The 20,722-nt window shown below is 60.4% G+C and overlaps 1 long non-coding RNA gene across 2 annotated transcripts; it reads right to left on the reverse strand.

Moving 5' to 3' along the window:
* Positions 1-603: 603 nt before the first annotated feature.
* On the reverse strand, positions 604-14,519 carry LOC138849139 (uncharacterized). 2 transcript variants are annotated; one of them, XR_011387540.1, is made up of 4 exons: positions 14,426-14,519; positions 9,326-9,486; positions 9,092-9,152; positions 604-2,480 (listed from the first exon to the last, which is right to left on the reverse strand). It is a non-coding gene; the product is annotated as an uncharacterized lncRNA (long non-coding RNA). The 2 variants fall into 2 exon arrangements; XR_011387539.1 differs by lacking the exon at positions 9,092-9,152.
* Between the last annotated feature and the right edge of the window lie 6,203 nt (positions 14,520-20,722).

The raw sequence follows: 20,722 nt of genomic DNA on the forward strand, positions 1-20,722 counted from the left end.
TGTCTCGGGGAGTGAGTGGCGTGGAGCTGAACCCTGGCATCCGGGGCTCTGGAGACGTAGCCGTGGCGATCACTCCTGGACACGTGGTGTCCCTTTTCCACGCCGTGAGCTCGGTGGGGAGTGGGCTTCCTGGAGTGAGGCTGTCTTCTGGAGACTGCGCTCATCCCTGTGTGCCCCTGTTAAGAGCCCTGCTCGGCGGCCGGGACTTGGGATTGCGGAGACCCTGGGGCTTGTGTGCTGGGGCTGCCACATCCCTGGCACCCACGCAGGACCCGGGTTTACCACTGCTCTGTGGGCAGCAGGCCCCTCCGAGGCCTCTCCCTGTGCCCCGGCTCTGCAGGTCCAAGTTTCCCCTTTTCTCACGGTCACGGTCATGGTGGATCAGGACGCCTCTCAGAGACCTCACCTCTTTGAAGACCCCATATGCAAATGCAGCTCATTCTGGCTGCTGGCGTGAGATGCAGCTGGGACCAGTGGGCGTGCCCGGTGCGCTCCCTGGGCCAGGCCCTCTGTTGCCGTGGTAACCGTGCATCCGCTGACCACTTCCACGGAAGCCTCTGCTGCCCCATCGCTCTCCCCTGCTGCCTGCCCCAGAGTGAGTCAGCCAATCCCTGTTCCTTTATTTTCTGTCCAGTGTGTCTCCAGTAAAACTCACCAAGCACACGACAAAATGAGCAAAGCCGAGGGAGGTGGCAGAAACAATCAGCAAAATCAGGCTGGAAGCCTCCAGGAGTGCACTTCCAGTCACAGGTGTAGAAACAAGTCCACATGCTGTGTACACCAGGAGAGACGGGCTTGGAAAACCTCACAGGACATTGCGGGATGTGAAAAAGAATCAGAGCTCAAAGAAATTAAATATGCAATAATCAAACCATTACAACTGCCAGGGACAAAGCTAACAGGATATTAGATACAGGTGAGAGGAGAATTAATGCATAGGAAGAAAATTTAGAAGAAATTATCCAGAATGTACCACAGAGAAACAGGGAAATAAGAAATGCGATGGACAGGGCCAGCGCTGTGGTGCAGCAGGTTAGAGCCCCAGCCTGCGGTGCCAGCATCCCATACAGACGCCAGTTCAAATCCCGGCTGCTCCACTTCCCATCCAGCTCTCTGCTATGGCCTGGGAAAGCAGTAGAAGACAGCCCAAGTCCTTGGGCCCTTGCACCCACGTGGGAGACCCGGAAGAAGCTCCTGGCTCCTGGCTTCAGATCAGTGCAGCTCCAGCTGTTGCTGCCATCTGGGGAGTGAACCAGGGGATGGAAGACCTCTCTCTCTCTCTCTCTCTCTCTCTCTCTCTCTCTCTCTGGCTCTATCTTTCTGTAACTCTGTTCTTCAAATAAATAAAATAAATATTTTTAAAAAATGTAATGGAGAGGTACATGAGGAATGGAGAGAGAAATTCTAAGACCCTTGAGAGAGAGAGAGAGAGAGAGAGAGAGAGAGAAGCATAGGCACCACAGCGACAAAGGCCAGGAGTGACTCTCTATGGTTTAAGTCACCATCTTCAGATTCAGAACGCCCCAGGGGTTCCTAGAGAGAAATCTCAGGCAGCCGCACTAACAGAGCTCCGTTCCCCGGAGGCAGGGACAAAAACACTAGGAAAATGACCAGTTTCCAGGAAACACCCGTTGGGCAACTGCCTGACCCCGGGGGAGCCGTCCAACAGCCGATGAGCCGGGGCTGGAGCCGGGGGGGAGAGCAAGCTCAGTCCTGGAGGGGTTGAGCTCGGGAAAAGTGGCGGCGCCTTCACGTCCCACGGGGGACGCTGCCCACCGGGGAAAGTCCTGCTTCTAATTCTCCCAGCTGATTTACATATTTCTTCTTGTAAGGCCAAGCCTCGATATTTTTTAGACTATTTATTTCTTTATTTGAGAGGCAGAGTTAGACACACAGAGAGAGAGAGAGAGAGAGAGAGAAAGAGAGAGGGAGAGGGAGGTCTTCCATCTGCTGGTCCACGCCCCACATGGCTGCAGTGGCCACTCCCGTGGTCGGGCCTTGCCGGACTCCCGCGTCTCCCGCCCACCGTCAGAGCCGGAGCAGAAGGCGGCCCGCGGGAGGTTCCCGGGCTGGAGTTCGAAGCACCGGGGGACGGGCGGAAGGCAGCTTCACCCCCCTCACACGTTAACCACAGAACTCCACCCAGGGCCTGGAACAGACGGGCCGGAGCTCTGCGGTGTGGCCGGGGCCCGGGGCCCCCTGCTCATCGCCAGCGTAGCTGAGCATCCGCCCAGCAAAGGGGCCGGGGCTGCGGGCTGCGGGGACGAAGACTGTGGTCGGGCTTGAGTGAAGGAGGCCGCGGGGGGGGTTCCCCAGCCCCTTTTACAGAGCTCCATGCCCCCCTCCCATCAGAAGGGACGGCAGCAAGGCACGGTCCACAGCTCCCGGTCACCGCAGGGGCCACGCGTCGTGCAGGCCGCGGGCACGGAAGGAGCTCTCCTCGGCGTCTTCCTGGGGAAGTCCCACAATCCTAGTGTGGTCTGAAAAAAAAAATAAAAATAAAAATAAAAAAAGGGGACCTCGTAGGACGCGGTGCTGGCTCGGCGGCAGCCCCACGCACAGGCCCCGTCTCCGGCGCCGGCTGCCATCTGGGCCCCGCACAGATGTGGGGCAGGACGGGATCCTCAAGCACAAGTTTGCTCATTGTATTAAACAAAAGCGGCCCCACTAATTTCAGCTCCATTCAGCCCCGAGCCGCAAGGCGGGGAGAGCGGGAGGGGACCAATATTTGCTAGGAGAACGAAATCAGTAGGGGAAAACAATTATTTGCTGGCTTTTCAGAGAATATTACAAATAATGAGGGTTCAAAACCAGCACCGCGGTGCAGAGAATTGCTGGCATGAGCCCATTAATCTGCGGTTCAGTCACCCTCCGGCTCGTTCTTCTCTATGGAGAACTTGGAGCCGAGATTTCTGTAGCAGCGCAAACTAATTGCTACGGAATCCAAGTGTCTCTGGTGCCGAGCACTCTCGGCTGGAAGGGATCAGGCGGCGTCCAGCACCGGGCGCCGGGCCGGGCCGGGCCGGGCCTGGGTGCCTGCTGCGTGTTCCACAGGGCAGGCCCCACGCAACCCAGCAGACTCTTTGAGGTCAGCCGGGAAGAGCACGTCCCTCCCCACACCCACCAAATTTCCCTCTGGAAAACACTGTGAAAGCGCCAGCCGTGGCGGGCTGGAGGAACAGAACCAGCTGCCGACACGCGGCCGCTCGGTGAAGCCCGGATAGGAGCCATCATGGTAACCGGGAACCCGGACTGCATTCCACCAGGCCAGGCCTGCTGCAAACCCCCAGGACCCTTCAGGGAAACCAAGCGCTCCCCCAGGGAGAAAACGGGGCTCCTGCTCTAGAGAGCGGGATCTAAAATGATCCAGAGACAGGATCTGGAAAATGCACCCCGCGCCTGGGTCTCTGCCGCTCAGCCGGGGCGGGGCGGCCCTGACAGAGCCCAGAAGACCCCGGCTTGTGGGAGAAGTGCAGGGCTGCGCCGCCTCCCGGGGAGCTGTGTGTTAGTCCAGGGACGAGACAGGCGGTGGCTGCCACCCACTCCGTGTGACAGACGGGGGTCGGAGCAGCGGGCGCAGCCCGACCTCGGGCCTTCTGTGCTTCCAGAGTCGCCAGCTGTGCCTCGACCTCGCTTTGCTCCACCTCCTGACCCAAGAGCGTCTCTTGCCTGTTACCTGCCACGATCGATGACGCCTAAACGCCCAGGGCAGCCCTCGGCACCCGGGGAAAGCCTCCTCCACGCACCTGGGCCCACGGCTGTGAAAATAAGGAGGAGGGGCTGGGGCGCTGGGGCCACGAGAGCGAGCCACAGGCTGATGGCCAGGCGAGAGGCAGCGAGACAGCCCCGCTGTGTTCAGGGCGGTGCCTGGAGCCCGGGTTTTGTAGAGAGCTTGTAAACGACTCTGGCTGTTCGTGCGTGTACGTGTGTGCACATGTGCGTGTGTGCGCGTGTGCGTGTGTGTGTGCGTGTGTGTGTATGTGTGCGTGTGTGCGCGTGTGTGTAGGAATGCATTTGGGTGATCTGACCGTGCCCAGTGATGGTTCCCCACAGAGGCCTTGTTCCCGGCCACAAGGACGTTGTGTATCTATGACGATACTCTGAGGGCAGGGTGGCAGCTGGAGACGGAGGCTCTGGCTGGAAAGGAGAAGCTGAGCTGAGGAGAGAAGCCCGAGGGCCTGAGGATGTATGTGTGTCCGATGCGGGCTTCCACGGGGGGCTGAGGGAGCTGTGCTCGGTGCAGCCGCGGCCGGGGAGGAAGGCAAAGGCAGAGCCCTCGGCTGCCCACACCACCCAGCACCGGTGGGGCCCCCAGACCCTTCCCCGCACACCCAGAGTCAACAAAGGGTCTGTGCAGCCGCCTCCAGGCCCGGTGCCAGGGCTGCACCCCTTGGTTCCTGGGCATCAGGTGGCGCTTGCCACGGTGTCATGGAGCCTGCTGCTTCCTGCTCCTGGGAGCCCTCATCTGTGGGGCAGAGAGATTCTAGATGACAGACCTGAAGGCTCAGCGGGCTGGGCCCCCTAAGTCCCCTCAGGACCAGGGGGCTGGGCCCCCCAAGTCCCCCTCAGGACCCATGCCTCTCCAGGGGTGTCCAGTCTTCCTGGGCTCCCAGAGCCCACGGCGTCTTCCTGCTGTACTGTCAGGGACAGTGCCGCAGTGGCTGGGTGTGGGCCACAGGGCAGTGTTCACACCAAAGAGCTAGAACAGGCTGGAGTCCAGGGTTCCCAAGAGCTGATAGACACCCACCAGCTCCCCACAAGCTCAGGGTAAAGTGCCAAGGTGCTTGGAGCCAGCGTGGTGGGTTTAGCCACCTGCAGTGCCTGCATCCCGTACAGGCACCGGTTCAAGCCCCGGTTGCTCTGGCCCGAGTGCTTGGACCCCTGCACTCACGTGGGAGACTTAGATGGAGCTCCAGGCTCCTGGCTTTGGACTGGCCCAGCTCTGATCATTGCAGCCACCTGGGGGGTGAACCAGCAGATGGAAGACTCTCTCTCTCTCTGCCTTTCCAATAAATAAATAAATCTTTTGAGAAAGCGCCAAGGCTTGGCGCGACCAGGGCTGTCTGCCCATCAGCCCCATGCAGGCAGCTGTGCCGCCCTCTGCCCTCCACGCCCCGCCTCTCACCCCCTCCCGGTCACTCACAGTCTCCGACCGGACGTAAACAATGAGCGACAACAGGAACAGAGCCAGTGCGGCCTGAGTCCGCGCCCTGGGGATGGCCCCACGCCAGGGCTGGTGCTCCCAGCGCTGTCCCCAGGCCGCAGAGGGGCTGCTGAGGCTTGCGTGCACACAGCGACTCACCCTAAAAGACGCAGAGGCCCGGATGATGCGGGTCGGGGCTGGGAGGTCTCGGTGGTGGATTCGGTGCCCTGATAACTTCCCCTTTATCCAGCCCCTCAGCGAGACTGCGTCCCCTCGGATGACAGCGTGCTGGGGGCCGTCAGCAGAGGGCATCCCCTCGGAGGACAGCGCCCTGGGGACCTGGGGACCGTCAGCAGAGGGTGTACCCTTGGATGACAGTCAGCAGAGGGCGTCCCCTCCGACAACAGCGCCCTGGGGCCATCAGCAGAAGGCGCCCGCTCAGACAACAGCGCCCTGGGGCCATCAGCAGAGGGCGTCCCTGTGGGCGACAGCACACTGGGGACCGTCAGCAGAGTGTTCTCGCTGGCCTGGAGACGTGTTCGGAGCCGTCAGCCCTCATCCTAACCCTCCCACCTCTGAGCGGCTGCCTCACTGCCCCGTGCCTGTGCTTGAGACGGGCGACGTGAAGAAGTGACTCGACTTGGGCAGCTGCAAACCTCCGAGCCGGCTCCTCCTGTGTGACCCAGGGTGTGCAGCAGGAGACGCACGTGTGAGCCCACTGTGCCCACCACAGGCTGCCTGCGGGGCTGCTCTGAGGAATGACCACCCGGACGTCGAACCGGAGGACCAGCTGAGCATCCGGATACCTAACCAAGTAAGTCACGAATAGCCAGCCAGACACCCAGCTGAATAGCGAAGCAGGTATCTAAATGGATAACCAACTGAACGCTGGACCAAACAGCCAGCGGAAAACCTAACCAAATAGGTAAGTGAAGAGCTGAGCGGCCATCTAGCGGACTAGCCGGCTGTGGTTATCCCACATCTGCTTGAAGCCCCCGAGCCCCTCTGTAAGGACACTGTGTGGTTCAGAACACACTGTGGAAACTTCCAGGTGCTCCGCTCCAAAACGCGGCCACCCAAGGGTTCCTGTGGGTGTCAGGTCCCCGCGGGTGTCTGTGCAGAGGCTCAGGCGCTGTGTGGGCAGCTCTGGGAGGAAGCCCCCCTTAGTGGCAGTGCCGTCTTCCAGAGAACCCCCGTTGCCCTGCAGGTATGTCACATGAGCCCCTGGGTGTCTCTCTGGGGAGGGAGCTGACACTCACGCCCCGTCCTGCCCGGGACAACAGCACGCGCACGCGACTCCACACCCCGCCAGCGACTATTTTCACAGCTGTAAGACCTTAACCCTGGAGCTGTCAGAACTAGGTGGTCTCCCCTCCCCAGGGGGTCATCCCCTCCCCAGGGGGTCATCCAAGCCAAGCCCACTTCTGAGTCCAGCTCGAGGGACTTCGCGGAATTTTCCGTTTGGGCCCCGTCAGCTACCCCAACGGAGGCCCCAAGAGGCCTGGCAGAGGTCCAGTGGCCCAGGCCCCAGGGTAGGGAGCGGCCCCCCAGCCGCGTGGCTCACAGCAGCTTAGCCCCGGGGGCTGCCACCCGTGCTGCCAGCAGAGAAACACAAGTGGCCGAGGGTCAGCCCTGCAGGAGGAGCTGCAGCTGGCCGGAGCCGAGGAGGGAGCCAGGAGCCTGGCTCCATTCCCTGGCCGCCCTGGGGCTGGCCATCCTGCCCCAGGCCAAGTCCGTCCACTTGCTGGTCCACAAGGCCTCCCCGGCATCCCTGCAGTGCCCCCACCACGCTGGGTGAAGCAATTCTGGGGCTTGTGTCAGAGGCCGCTCAGCTCCCAGGGCGAGCCCGAGGCGCAGGCCCAATGGGCCCAGAGGCTTCCGGCCGGCGAGGGACCCTCCCTCGCTCTCCTTCTCTGGCAGCAAAGCTGGGCCCTGGATCTGGGGACTCGGAGACGTGTCGTGCAGGCAGCTGCAGGGTCCCGCAGAGCGGTCTCCCCCACTTTCTGTTGCCCGCCGGGAAATCGGGCTGCTGGCCGTGGGGGGGGGTGGCCTCGGGGCCACCAGGAAGGTGGCAGGGTCTGGGCCCAGAGAGGGCAGCAGGTGCATCCCTTGCCGGCCGCACTGGCTACACGGCTCTTGGAGAGGCCCCCTCTCTGGCCAGCCCCGAGTGGGGGTCAGGGTTTGAGGAGCTGGAGGCCCAGCAGAGGGTGGAAGTGTGATGACATGGCTTGGGGACAGGCACTCTGCACCCCCACCCACCCACTGAGTCCCATCCTGGGGCCACTTAGTGGACCAGCCCTGCATCCAGGCCGGAGGCCGCTAGTGGCCCAGACCAGTCCCTGGCTTCTCCTAGCCTCCATCCACTTCCCTGGCTGAAATCGGGATGTGGTGCCCCCCTGAGCTGGGCCCAGCCATGAGGGCCACGGTGACGTCCTGCCTGGGCCCTGTGCCACCTGCCCCAGCTGCCCCATGCACACACGGCCCTGCCTGGCCCTTGAGATCTCTCCAGCCAGTGCCTCACCCTGACACAGCCTCCCAGAAGCCTGCAGCCCATGGGCCCCCAGTGCTGGGACCTCTTGGAGGTTTCCCCCTGAGCAGGGTGGCCCTGATCCCTATGCCAGCTCTGACCCTGACCTGCCCAGGACGGAGGTCTGCAGCATCTCCAGCCCCGCTCTGAGTGCCCTGGACTGGAGGTCTGCGCCCATCCCCCGTAGCATCCCGCACCAGGCAGAGATGATGACGAGGCGATTCCTCCACCGGGCAGAGATGATGACGAAGCGGTTTTGCGCCGCGATTCAGTTCCTGAGGTTGGGAGCGAGGGCGCAGCGCTCTGCCGGCACAGCTGCACATGAAAACCTCCAAACGCGAGCTGACTGACAGCCTCCCAGGCCGCCCGTGATTCCGAGAGAGGACGCCTCCCTTTCTTCCCACTTGGCTTTTTCTCCCATGTTTCATTGAAGAGGAGCCCTCGGGAAATGGATTCGGAGCGCCGTCTGACCGTGGGAGCTCTGAGGCTCAGTCCCAGCCCCCGAGGACGCGTGCCGCGGTGGCGGGAGCACGGAAACCATTCAGGATGCACCGAGGGGCCCTGGGTGGCTCGCTGCTCTCAATCTGCCCGAAGCTACTCCCACTTACGGATTTTTCCTGAATGAAACACACACACAGGCTCCCAGCACCTTCGGGTGAGGGCCCCGGGTGGCCGAGGGCCCAGTGGGGCTGGGCTGCTGGCGTGTGATGTCCCCACAGGTCGGTGTCGTGGCACCTGTGTGGACACCTTCTGTAAGGTGGTGTGGGGCAGGTGTCGGTGCAAGGTGGCCGCGGGGCAAGTGTTGGGACACAGGAGGCTAAGGGGTCGCTTTGGGACACACAGCGTCAGGGGCCTCCGTTTCCAGCCCAGCTCCCTGCGCACGTGGGTTCCTGCCACCCACGTGGCTTCCTGGCTCTGCCTGGCCCAGCCCCAGCGACTGTGGGCTAAAGGGAGTGGACCTACAAACGGAAGCTCACTCGCTCTCTCTCAGATAAAGAAATAAGTAAACACAAATATCTGAAACAGGAAAGTGAGCGTGCAGAACTCGCCTTCTCGGCTAAGTCCGTCGGCCTCTGAGCCGTCTCAGCAAAGGCGCACGTGGGATGGGTGCCTGCTCTGTGACACGGCGGGACCCACTCAAGAGGGCACGTGTTCAGCGTGTGCTCTTGACAGGAGAGTCAGATAAGACAGACAGCCGCGCCAGTAAACCGCGGCTTCAGCTGACGTGGTCGTGGGAGCCGCCACGTGCGCTGCTGTGCTGGGGCAGTGAGCAGCCCACGGGCTCCAAGCGCCACGGCTCTGCGGAGAGAACGGCGCTTGTCTACCGAAGAGGATGCTCGTGGCAGCCAGATCCCCGCCCCGGAAGACACCGAAACCTAAAACAGCGCCTCATAACACCCTGCCGTTAAATCGGTACTCACGTCTGGAAAACACATTTCTATTCTCCCAATCGGCACACAGTGATGGACCGTGGGCTTTAAGCTGTGGATCAAAGAAGGCTTTGTGGGGCTCAGAAGTAATTCCCATAAGGCACTTGTCAATCAAACGGCTTTGAATGCTGGGCGCCCCCCCTGCCCCCACTGTCCCCCAAGGGTGCACCCTCTAACAGTCCAGGGAGCCGAGAACCAAAGGTGAGTGAGAAACGGTGACAATACCGTGTGCTTCTGCACGGTTCTGGGGCTTTCAATTAAATACAAGAAAAGCGAGGCAGGAAGACAGCAGTGCCTTCGATCACCGTTGTTCCCGCAACGCTGGACAGGATCCTGGCTGACCAACTTCCGGGTCTGTCCACGCGTGGGCGCCATCACAGGCCGACCTGGGGAAAGTAACAGTGAAAGGCAATGGACAAACCCGAGGAGAGAATGCTCACGCCCACTACAGCGCCACCATGAAGGAAAAGCTCTCTGTCTTCAAAATGATCATTGATCTATTTGAAAGGCAGAGTTCCTGAGAGACAGAGAGAGACAGGGAGAGACAGGGAGAGCCTCCATCCGCTGGTTCCCTCCCCAAAAAGGCTGAAACCTCCAAGCCAAAGGCAAGAGCCTGGAGCTCCATCCTGGTCTCCTGTGGGGAGCAGCCCGGACTGGACTGAGTTACTGGAATTAAGACTTATTCTATGCATCTGCTCTCCTACAATATGGCACTGGGAGAGGAGAAAACAGCTTCTACCCAGCTGCCTCCAGTTCAACCAATAAACTGTAGGACTTGCTCCTGATTGGAGGAGAGCGGCGTGCTCGGCGTGTGGGCAGCTGAGTTAGGATTGGCGGAGGAGGACTATAAAGGAGGAGAGAGACGGCATGCACCAGGAACATCTAAGGGGAACATCTATCTGAAGGAACACCTGTGCAGCCCCCGAGAGAGCCGGCCGGCGGTGTGCCGCTCCCCTGCGGAAGTGGGGAATGTGGCCAGGGGGAACTGCCCTTCCACGGAGGTGGAAGGGACAGTAGCCAACCCGGGAAGAACCAGCAGCAAACCCGGGGAGGGCCGAGCAGACGAAAGAACAGCGCAGGGTTTAGTGTCGTTCCTCCACGAAGACGGGGAGCGACAGTCTCCCACGTGGGTGCAGGGGCCAAGCACGTGAGCCACCACCTGCTGCTTCCCCAGGCCGCTAGCAGGGAGCTGGATCGAAGAGGAGCAGCCGGGACTGGAACAAACACTCATGTGGGACCCGGCGCTGCAGGCAGCGGGTTGGCTCACTGAGCTACGATGCCAGCCCCTAGTTTGATTTTTTTAAAAAGATCTGTTTATTTATTTGAAAGGCAGAGTGACAGAGAGCAAGAACAAGAGAGAGAGAGAGAGAGAGAAGGAGGGAATTCCTTCTGTGGGTTCACTCCTGCACTCCCACAGCAGCCAGCTCGGGGCCAGGCTAAAGCCCAGCGCCTAGAACTCCATCTGGGTCTCCCACTTGGGCCTCCGTCCCCGGCCTTCCCAGCACAGGAGCAGGCAGCCGAGTCGGCAGCACCGCGGCGGGCGATGCCGGCGCCACAGGCCGCGGCTTCACTCGGCTCGACGGGCCGCCCGGTATGTTGGACAAGGGAGCTGGTCCGGATGGCGAGGCCGCAGCTTCTCCACGGAACATGGCCTTATTTCTGGGAAGTCCAGGGGGGCTTTGGCTTCCTCAGGCCGCCGCAGGTCCCTTGAAGAGGAAGCGGCCAGATTTCGAGGGTGTTGTGAGGAGGGCGCAGGAGGCCCAGCCCCCCGCAGCTGGCGGCCGCGCTGTTGCTGGGGCAGACGCGAGCGAGCGTCAGGGCGAAGTTTCCTGTGCGGGTGACTCACTGTGGCTGCGGGCTCAGCTGTGCCCGAGACTGTGGGAATCAGAGGCCTCCGGAAGCCGGCCAGGTGAGTCAGGGTGTGGGCAGGGGCACAGGTGGCGAGCTCGGGGCAGGGGGAGGCAGCCTTCCTGCCGCAGGGGACAGCACCCCAGCTGTGGGCAGCCGGGAGGACCTCGGCCGGATCGCCCCACGGGTTCCCAGGCACCCAGGGACCTGGCTGTGCCCGTGAGGTCCTCCACTCTTTAAATGTTAAGTTAAAATTTTTTTTAAAACTCGACAGTTTTAGAAAGCTTCCATTCTAGAATCTCCGACTGCGGCTCAGGGGCCGGGAGGAGCAGGTGTGGCCGGGCGCTGGGTCTGCGCTGCGCACTGGACGCCGTGAGCCCTGCAAGTCCTGCACTTCCCACCCCTGCACCTGACCACACCCGCTCCTCCTGCATCGTGGCCGAGGGACGGGACGGGTTCCGCTTCTGATCTCCCCCGGGCACAGCAGCTGCTGTGTGACGGGCACAGCTCTGTCCTGCTGTCTTTCCTCCCCGGCGTGCAGCGGCCCTGTGGTGTCCACGGGCACAGGGGCCACACGAGAAGGACCTGGAGCAGGAAGGGGGAGGGGCAGGGGTCCCTGAGGATGCTGGGTAACACACACCTCTCGCTAAGCGAGGCAAGCAAACCCTGGGCCTCACCCGGAACTCCTTAGAAGACAGCGAGAGGCACTTTGTTCCCAGGAGAGGGAGGACAAGGAGGCGGGCACACACTGCCCGTGGCTCCGGCCCAGGGCTTCTGGCCAGGCTGTGTCAGGGCCTCGCCAGGCTGCTCGGGTGAGTGTCTCAGAGGGAGGAAGGGCGGGGCCTTCGTCTGCCCAGCCCCTCCCAGCTCCGGTTTCTGTTTCAGCAGCGCCCCCCCCCCCAGGTGTTAGCTCCACCTGTGATGTGGTCTGAGGGGGACGTCAGAGGTGACAGGGGTGGGGCTGCTGGCCGCATACGACGCTCACACGGGTGCCCGTGCAGAGCCAAGTGCACGGCCCAGGGCTGCAACACCACAGGGACGCCCCAGGACGGAGCAGGGGATGCTGACACACTCCCTGGCTGAGCCTGACGTCATTCGTAGTCTGTCTCCATCGAGGCGCTGCTTTGGAGGTGTGTACATGCGTGTGCACACGTGCGTGTGTGGCGTGTGCACAGCACATCTCGTAAAGCTAAATATATTACTGGAAATGTCCTTCTGTTTTTGAATGCTTTCTTTTCTACTTTATCAATGTTCACACGTTCCTTATTTTGGGACATGTTGGTGATAACAGGTGGTAGATTGAATTCAAATCAAATTTGACATAAAAATTTTTGCATGCAAGTGTTCTTTCTTCTGCGATTTCTTTTCTGTCCCATTTATCTGTCTAAGTCCACAGACGCAGTAACAAGAAACTAAGCAATAAATAAACAAGCAGGAGAGAAAATGTTGCAAATCATGCAGCCGCAAAGAATTTACAGCTAGAATATATATATATATATATATATATACAACAACACTCAAAACTCAAGAGTGAGGGGACAAACCAGCCATGGTCAGCGGGCAAAGCCTCGGGCAGCGCTGAGCCGGACGGTGCACGGCGGCCGCCAAGCCCGGGAGAAGCCCTGAGTGCCACAGGCGCTTGAGAAACCACATGGACACCAGCCCGGGACAGCGCTGCTCCGCTGAGGCGCCCAGGACAGCCACGTGAACAGGGAGCTTCAGAAAGTTCGTCGGAGGGGCCAGCGGGGAGTCAAGCCATGGCCTGAAACACAGGGATCCCAAATGCACCAGTTCCAGCCCCGGCTGCTCCTCTTCCAACCCAGCCCCCGCTAATGCACCTGGGAAAGCAGAGGAAGACGCCCAGGTGCTCAGGCCCCTGCACCCCCTGAGACCTGCGTGAAGCTCCAGGCTCCCGGCTTCTGCCTGGCCCAGCCCTGGCCACTGCATCCATTCGGGGAGTGAACCAGTGGGTGGAAGCGCGCGCTCTCTCCCCCCCCCCCGAAACTCTGCCTCTCAAATAAATAAATAAATAAATCTTGTAAAAAGTGCATAGAAAATGGAATTGAAAGATAATTTTTTTTGTTGTCCAAAAATTTGTAAGTCCACGTGCAGTTTCTCCATGAGCTTCCTGAAGCCTCCAGTATTTGTGCATTTTTAAAATTTCAGGCACCAAAATAAATTTATCTTTCAGTTCCATTTTTCATGAAGCGTTTGAAGGCCCCTCACACAAATACAACAGAATGAGCGACTAAACGCCGACAGCACCGAGCACCGAGCACCGAGGACGCAGCCGTGCCGGCGCCCCAGGCCAGCGTGCAGCTGACAGGAATGCAAAATGGCCCGGACCCCCAAACACTCGCCGTGGGACCCCAGCCTCGCCGAGACGATCCTGCAGAAATCAGCACGCGCGCTGTGCTCCCGTCACACCTGCCGCAGAGGAGACAACCGAAGCGGAGCCACTTCTGCCCCCGGGGTCCCTCGCTGCCGACACCAGGAGGCTGGGGAGTGGGCTCACAGCCTCGCAGGGCTGCAGGGCAAACGGCAGACTCGGGCAAAGCCTCAAAGAGCCGGGCCCCTGGTCACAATCCCACAACTGGCTCCCGAGACGGACAGCCCCAGGGGCTCCTCTAACCCACAGGGCAGCCCCGCCCCCACGGCGGCCCCTCTCCCGGCTTCCTAGAAGCTCGGTGACCTGCAGGGCGCCGGCTCTCACACCCAGGCCGTGAGTCATCAGGATGGCACGGGGTCATCGCTCAGCCCTGAAACTGGGTTAACGTGACCCTGGGTTCCCAGTGACTCAGAGCGACCTCACCGTGACTCACACAGAAATCAGAGCAGACACCCTTTGCAGCTCAAAGTTTTTCCTGGAAAAGCAAGAAAAGAAAGCTCTACCCCTACTACACAGGCGGAGGCAACCAGACCCCAAGAAGGAGAGGCTCGGCGGGTGCACGCCCCGGAAGACGGCACCCCGAGCCCCTTCATACAGAGGTCAAAATCGGCAGACCGCAGTGCAGTGTTTGGGTCTGGCCCTGGGCACAGCAGGTTAAGCCACCGCCTGCAGTGCCGTCTTCCCATACGGGCGCAGGTTCAAGTCCCAGCTGCTCCACTTCCGATCCAGCTCCCTGCTAGTGAGCCTTGGAAAGCAGCAGAGGATGCTTGGGCCCCTGCACCCACGGGGGAGACCCGGATGGCATTCCAGCCTCCTGACTTTGGCCTCACCCAGCCCCAGCTGTTGCAGCCATTTGGAGCATGAACCAGCAGATGGAAGATCTCCCTCCCCCCGACCTCCTCCCCAGCAACTGTTCCTTTCAAATAAAAAAAAAAAACTTCATTAAAAAAAAAGGAAGTGTAGTGTCTGTGGATGCAGGCTTAGGGTAAGAGATGTAACGGCGATAAGGTGCGGGTTGGAAGGAAGAGAGGGGCGGGGCCTGGGTGGAGGTGGGCGGGGCCTGGGTGGAGGTGGGCGGGGTGTTCTACCTGTCAGCCTGTGGGGGCGACTCTGGAGCCCAGGGCACAGCAGTTCCTCAAGCCGCACGTGCGTGTTTTATGCACTTTTCTCTTTATATTGTTCCACAGCAGGAAATAGAGGTTAAAATGATACGTCACATCCGAGCAGCCTTCAACCCAGTGATGCGAAGGTGAGTCATTTGAGAAGCCATCGGCGTAGATTTCTCCAGTAATCGCCTCCTGGAGAAAAGGCTCTCAGCGCCGGCCAAGCAAACGGCTTTGAAGAATTGAAAACACATGTGCATGGCTGGAAACAGGTCTCGGGGACCCAGAGCAGAGCACTTGCCTGATAAACACACAGCAGGGAACCACGGTCCTGGGAGCCCCGCCAGGACCACGGGACCGAGAGGAGTGCAAGGAGGGGACTACAGAGAAAAGCCACTCTGTGCAGATGCACCATCAGCTACGCAGCAAGCCAGAAGCTCTGTCCCGGCTTCCGTGTGTACGGAGCTGCTCGGAGTGGTGCAGCCGGGAGCCCTCACCAGTTGCCCAATACACAGGACCGTGGGACGAGGGCGAGCAGACGGGCGGCAGCAGGCCACCCTGGCCCACCTGTGCCCCCAGGACCCGTGGGACGTGGGCGAGCAGACGGGCAGCAGCAGGCCACCCTGGCCCGCCTGTGCCCCTAGGACCCGTGGGACGTGGGTGAGCAGACGGGCGGCAGCAGGCCACCCTGGCCCGCCTGTGCCCCCAGGACCGTGCGTTGCACCTCTTCTGCCATGTGTCGGCTTTTGGGGGCCAAGCTCTGAGCGTGATGAGGTCATGAGGTCAGAATTCCCATGAATGGGACCTCAGGGAGCCGCCTCACCCCCTCCCCAGAGAGCAAGGCAGGGGGACCACCATGGAGAGCCAGGAGGGAGCCACTCCAGAGCCCAGATCTGCCGAGGCCCTGACCCTGGCTCTCCACTCCCGAGTGGTGAGCTAACATCCGTTGCCATGAAGCAGACAAAGACAGCAAATGGCTGCAACACACATGGCACTCAGCGGCTTTTCCTGTGCAGCACAAGAACTGGAAACACAGCCCCACTTCCCACCACCCAAAAACCCAAGCACAGACACAACCGGAAGTGTGCTGCCTGTCTCAAGAAAACAGTAAGTCAGGGCCGGCACTGTGGCACAGTGGGCTAAGCCTCTGCCTGCAGTGCCAGCATCCCCTACGGGCGTTGGTTCCATGTTGCTGTGGATTCGTTCTGAGAGGAGGAGTGTGGTGGGGCAAGAGGTGCGGAGTCACCACACAGACCCCGGGAGTCGGTGAAAGCAGGCCAGAGGCGAGCAGCCCGCAGACTCGTTTATTTCAGTTGGTACAGCAGCTTATATAGCCAAGGCAGCCAATCCGGTCAAGGGGCGATCTATGCCCTAACCAATCACAGCCTGTTGCCAGGCAGTTTCCGAAGCCATCCAATCACAGCCTGTTGCCAGGCAGTTTCTGTTGCCAACAGCCATCTTGGCATGGCCTTCTCATTCCACCAGTTTCAGTCCCAGCTGCTCCTCTTCCTGTCCAGCTCTCTGCTGTGGCCTGGGAAAGCAGTAGAAGATGGCCCAAGTCCTTGGGCCCCCACACCCGCGTGGGAGACCTGGAGGAAGCTCCTGGCTCCTGGCTTCAGATTGGCCCAGCTCCGACTGTTGCAGCCATTTGGGGAGTGAACCAGCAGATGGAAGACCTTTCTTTCTGTCTCCCCCTCTCTCTGTAACTCTCTCAAATAAATAAATAGATCTTTAAACAAAAATGAAAATAAAAAGACCACACTGAAGGATTTGTATAAATCTGACTTCATGGAAACAGAAATCGCAGCGTTGTTGAGAATATTCCAGTGGCACGGATACCAGCCCCGCAGATGAACCTGTGAACCCCATGGGGCCCCACAAAAGCCTCAGCAAGGTTTCTCACGCAGCCTTGGGAAACGGCTCCTGGAGGCCCGGGCAGCCGCAGGCTGGCCAGCTGCAGATCCGCAGGCAGCCGCCCCTCGTCCGGGCAGTGGCGGAGAACGGCCGGGGGCTGACGCGTGGGTTCTGCTCCCGGGTGCGTGGGGTGGCCAGGCCCAGCCAAGGACACGAGTCCAGCTGTGCCTGAGAATCTGGCGGAAGACGCGGGGCTTCACCAGTGTGGGAGTGGGGGAGCAGCTTGCTGTCACCCAGGGGCGCGGCGTCCCGGCCGTGGGGGCTGCGCACACACACTGGGGGAGCCGCTTGCTGTCACCCAGGGGCGCGGTGTCCCGGCCGTGGGGGCTGCGCACGCACACGTGTGCCCCGTGACACGGAACTGACAACAATCTCACAACCCTTCTTCATCATCACAAGAAGCTTCTGGAACTTCGTGTGCGAATATGCGTTTGGCTTCTCCTTCTTCGTGGTTTGTTGCGCTCTGGTGAAGGCGCCGTTTTGCCGTCTCCAGTGCACAGCTCTGGGGCCAGCAGTGCATTCACAGCGCCGTGCAGGCACCGCCACGACCACCGCCAGGCCCCTGCACCCCCCCTGCACACCCACTCCCGCTGCCCCGGCCGCGGCGCCCCCGCCTCACTGTGTCTCCGTGAAGCTGACCATCTGGGCGTCTCACGCGGGGACACTTGTCCGCGTGTCTGGCTCATCTTCATGAGAGCGGCCAATAAATCAATTTTTTAAAAATCCGGGTCCCTGCCTCCCGCAGAGGTAGAAATGCTGAGGGATGGGGCCGTGCGCAGATAGGAACGGCGTTTATGCGGCTGGCGGTGAGGAACAAAAGCAGGCTCGTGCCCGAGTCGGGGCCGCCCCACCTGACAGAGCCCCACGGGAGCGGGCCATGAACTTGCCGTGAACTAGACAGCCAAGGAAAACCGGACACAGGAGCTGCCCTGGGGAGGTGCGTCCCAGAGGGGTTTGTGGGGCGGCCGGGGTCCTTCCCCGCTCCGCGGCACAAGCACCTTCCGCTGGGGCCTCAGCAGAAAGGGCGCAGAGCCGCCAAGCAGCGCCCACGCCGAGCGCTCCCTCTGCCTTCTGCCTCTTTCTACGAGGGGGTGGCACCCCAGCTGGGTATGCAAATGGAGCGGGGTCGCAGGGTCCCGCATAGGACAAGTGCACGCTGGGAAGGCGGGCAGAGCCAGCCGACAGTTACAGAGACGGCACCACCTCGCCGGGGCGCAAGAGTCCTAGCTCATCTGCTAACTGCCTGACCACCGTCAGTCCCCGGCTCACCTGCTGCCTGACCACCGTCAGTCCCCAGCTCACCTGCTAGCTGTCTCGTCCCAGCAGTCAGTCCGAGCGCCGACGTCCTCCAGGTTCAGCCACGTGTGCGTGGATCGGGGCTTCCTTCCTTCAGGATTAAGTCGTTTCACGCTGCGTGGAGGGGCCCATTTTGTGGTTCCATTCAGCCGTGCGTGGACATGTGGTTGGGCTCTTGGGAACGTGAGTGAGCAGATACCCGGTCACGTCTCTCCCTTCAATCCGTGTGGACAGGGACCCAGAGGTGGCACTGCTGAGTCACGCGGGCTCACGTCGCCACGTGGCAACATACACATCACATGTCCATGTTTGCGGGAATATTTTCATTTTTCATAAGAAACGTTTAATTATTTGAAAGAGTAGCAGAGAGGGAAAGACAGAGGGAGACAGAGGTAGGGAGAGAGAGGGAGAAAGAGAGAGAGAGAGAGAGAGACCATCCATTCACTGGTTCACTCCCCAAATGGTCACAGCCGCCAGGGCTGTGCAGGGTGAAGCCAGGAGCTCCATCCGGGTCTCCCAGGTGGGTGGTGGGCACCAGGCACTTGGGCCGCCTGTCTGCCTCCTAGCTGATCAGCAGTGAGCTTTGCTGGAAGTGCAGCAGCCGAAACTGGAACTGGAGCTCCGATATGGGAGGGCGTCTCAGCCCGGCTGCGCACAGTGCCAGCCCCGAGGAGTAGCTCCCTTTCTAAGTGGTTGTGGGTGCACTCCAGTGTGCCGGTTCTACCAAAAGTCCTCACGCCTTGTAGCTTAGCAAGAGTCCCGGGGCTCACGGACGGCGCTGCTCCCAGATGCAAGCGACACTCCCGAAGCCCACGACTGGAGCAGAAGCGCGGGGGGAGGGGCCCGGGACCTGCAGCACGGGGCTTCATCCAGCAAGAGCCTCCCTCCGTGTCCTCCTGGTGGACGGGGGAGCTGGCGGACGGGCCTGACGAGTCAGCTAAGGTGTCCCTCGTGAGGGTCACAGGCGGGACCCAGGCCTGACCCCCAGCAGCCACCGCTGCCCGCCATCCACACGAGCCGTCCCCCGCCAGGGAGCCAGCTCCCCGGCCAGCCCACGGTGGTCGACCCCTCACTGGGGCCGGCAGACGCTGCCCCGGGCTCCCCCAGACGTGCCGGCCGCAGGGAACAGATCGCCCTCCGTGGAATCCGCTGTGCTGACTGTGAACCAAGAGTTAAGGGAAACTTTTAAAATTAAATCTGAAACCACAGGATCTGTATGAGAGGGTGGTGATTATGCCTGGGAGTGTTTATCAGTCACAGCTGTTCCATTATGTTTGTTTACTTTAGGGTAGAAATGGTCCTTTGAAATACACGACCAAAATAAACACGCGGGCAGCTGCATCAGCCGGGAAGCCAGGGAGCCTGGGGCCCCGCCCAGCGAGGCCACGGGTCAACGGCCACACAGACGACCCCGAGCTTTCTCCCCTGCGACACCCAGAGGGAAGACATCTTCCGTGAACTAAATCCCATCCGGGTCTGGGACCGATACCGTTTCCAGAATGCTCCCAATCCTCTGAACACGGAATCAAACTGGTGCTGCGGAGACCCTGCCGAGGCCAGATGCGTCGACCCCAGCACTCCCTGCGCCGGCTTCTTACCCCGGGCCGAGCGCCCAGCGGCGAGCCTGGACGTCACCCCGGACCTCTCCTGGGGAAGCAACACGAATGAGAAAACACACGATTGCACCCTCCTGCAAAGTCTCGGTGACAAGGAATATATTTAAATTATTAAACCTGGTTAACCACACACCCAGAAATACAGCTTACTTCAATTAGAGTAAATAAAGTTTGTATTTTTACAAGCCCTAAATCATCGCTAGTTAAGATCAGTGGAGGATGGGCTGGCGCTGTGGCTCCGCAGGTTAGGCAGGGCCACGCAGAAGCGCCCGGCTCTGGTCCTGGCTGCTCAGCTCCAATTCCAGTGCCTGCCCTGTGCACCCTGGGAGGCACCGGGGACAGCTCAGGTACCTGGGTCCCTGCCGCCCATGCGCGAGGGAAGAGTCCTGAGCCCTTGGCTTCAGCCTGGCTCAGCCCTGGCTGTTGTGGACACTTGGGGAGTGAACCAGCTGATGGATGATTCCTCTCTCTCTCTCCCTCTCTCCCCCCTCTCTCTCTCCCTCCCTCTCTCTCTTCCTCCCTCCCCTCTCTCTCCCTCTCTCTCTCTCCCTCTCTCTCTCCCCCTCTCTCTCTCCCTCTCTCTCTCTGCCCCTCTCTCCCTCTCTCTCTTCCTCCCTCTCTCCCTCTCTCCCCCCCTCTGCCCCTCTCTCCCTCTCTTTCTCTCCCTCTCTTCCTCCCTCTCTCCCTCTCTCTCTCCCTCTCCCTCCCCCCTCCCTCTCCCTCCCCCCTCCCTCTCCCTCTCTCTCTCCCTCCCCCCTCCCTCTCCCTCTCTCTCTCCCTCTCCCCCTCCCTCTCTCTCTCCCTCTCTCTGCCTCTATCTCTCCCTCTCTCCCTCTCTCTCTCTCTGCCTCTCTCTCTCCCTCCCTCTCTCCCCCCTCCCTCTCTCTCCCCCCCTCCCCCTCTCTCTTTCTCTCTCATTCTGCCTTTCACATAAATAAAAAACAAACCTTTTAAATCAATAGAGGAAAACAGAAGCTGAAGAAGTCACAGGGCATTGGTGCTATCTTCACACATACAGACATGCGCATTGCTATGGACTCACAGTATTGCACTTCCGTGACGTAAGCTTTTTCTAGAACGTTAGGAAGGTTTCAGACGCACAAAAACTTGTCTTATTTCAAGGAAAAATGCTGAAAAAAATCAGATTTGAGATGCTGACACTCATGTCCCAGCTGTGATGACGAAATCGCAGCTTCTGACATGTTTCCTTTTTGTCGTAATTGAAACCACTCTATGGATAGGGGACCACTTATAAAGCACGGTGCATTAAAATATGGGTCTCCAAGATACAGGGGGTCTCAGGGCCCCACTGCTCGCGGAGGGGGTGACCCTGGAACAAAGCGATTGTGTTTGCTCGTTGGTCCCTGTGACAGCAGAACGGAGCCGTGAGCTGTCTGCTCGCAGCGCCGGCGCGGTGCTGGGCGAAGAGCGGGGACAGGACTCGCCTCGCAGGCCA

This window comes from Oryctolagus cuniculus, chromosome 3 (genome assembly GCF_964237555.1).
Source record: "Oryctolagus cuniculus chromosome 3, mOryCun1.1, whole genome shotgun sequence".
Lineage (NCBI taxonomy): Eukaryota > Metazoa > Chordata > Mammalia > Lagomorpha > Leporidae > Oryctolagus > Oryctolagus cuniculus.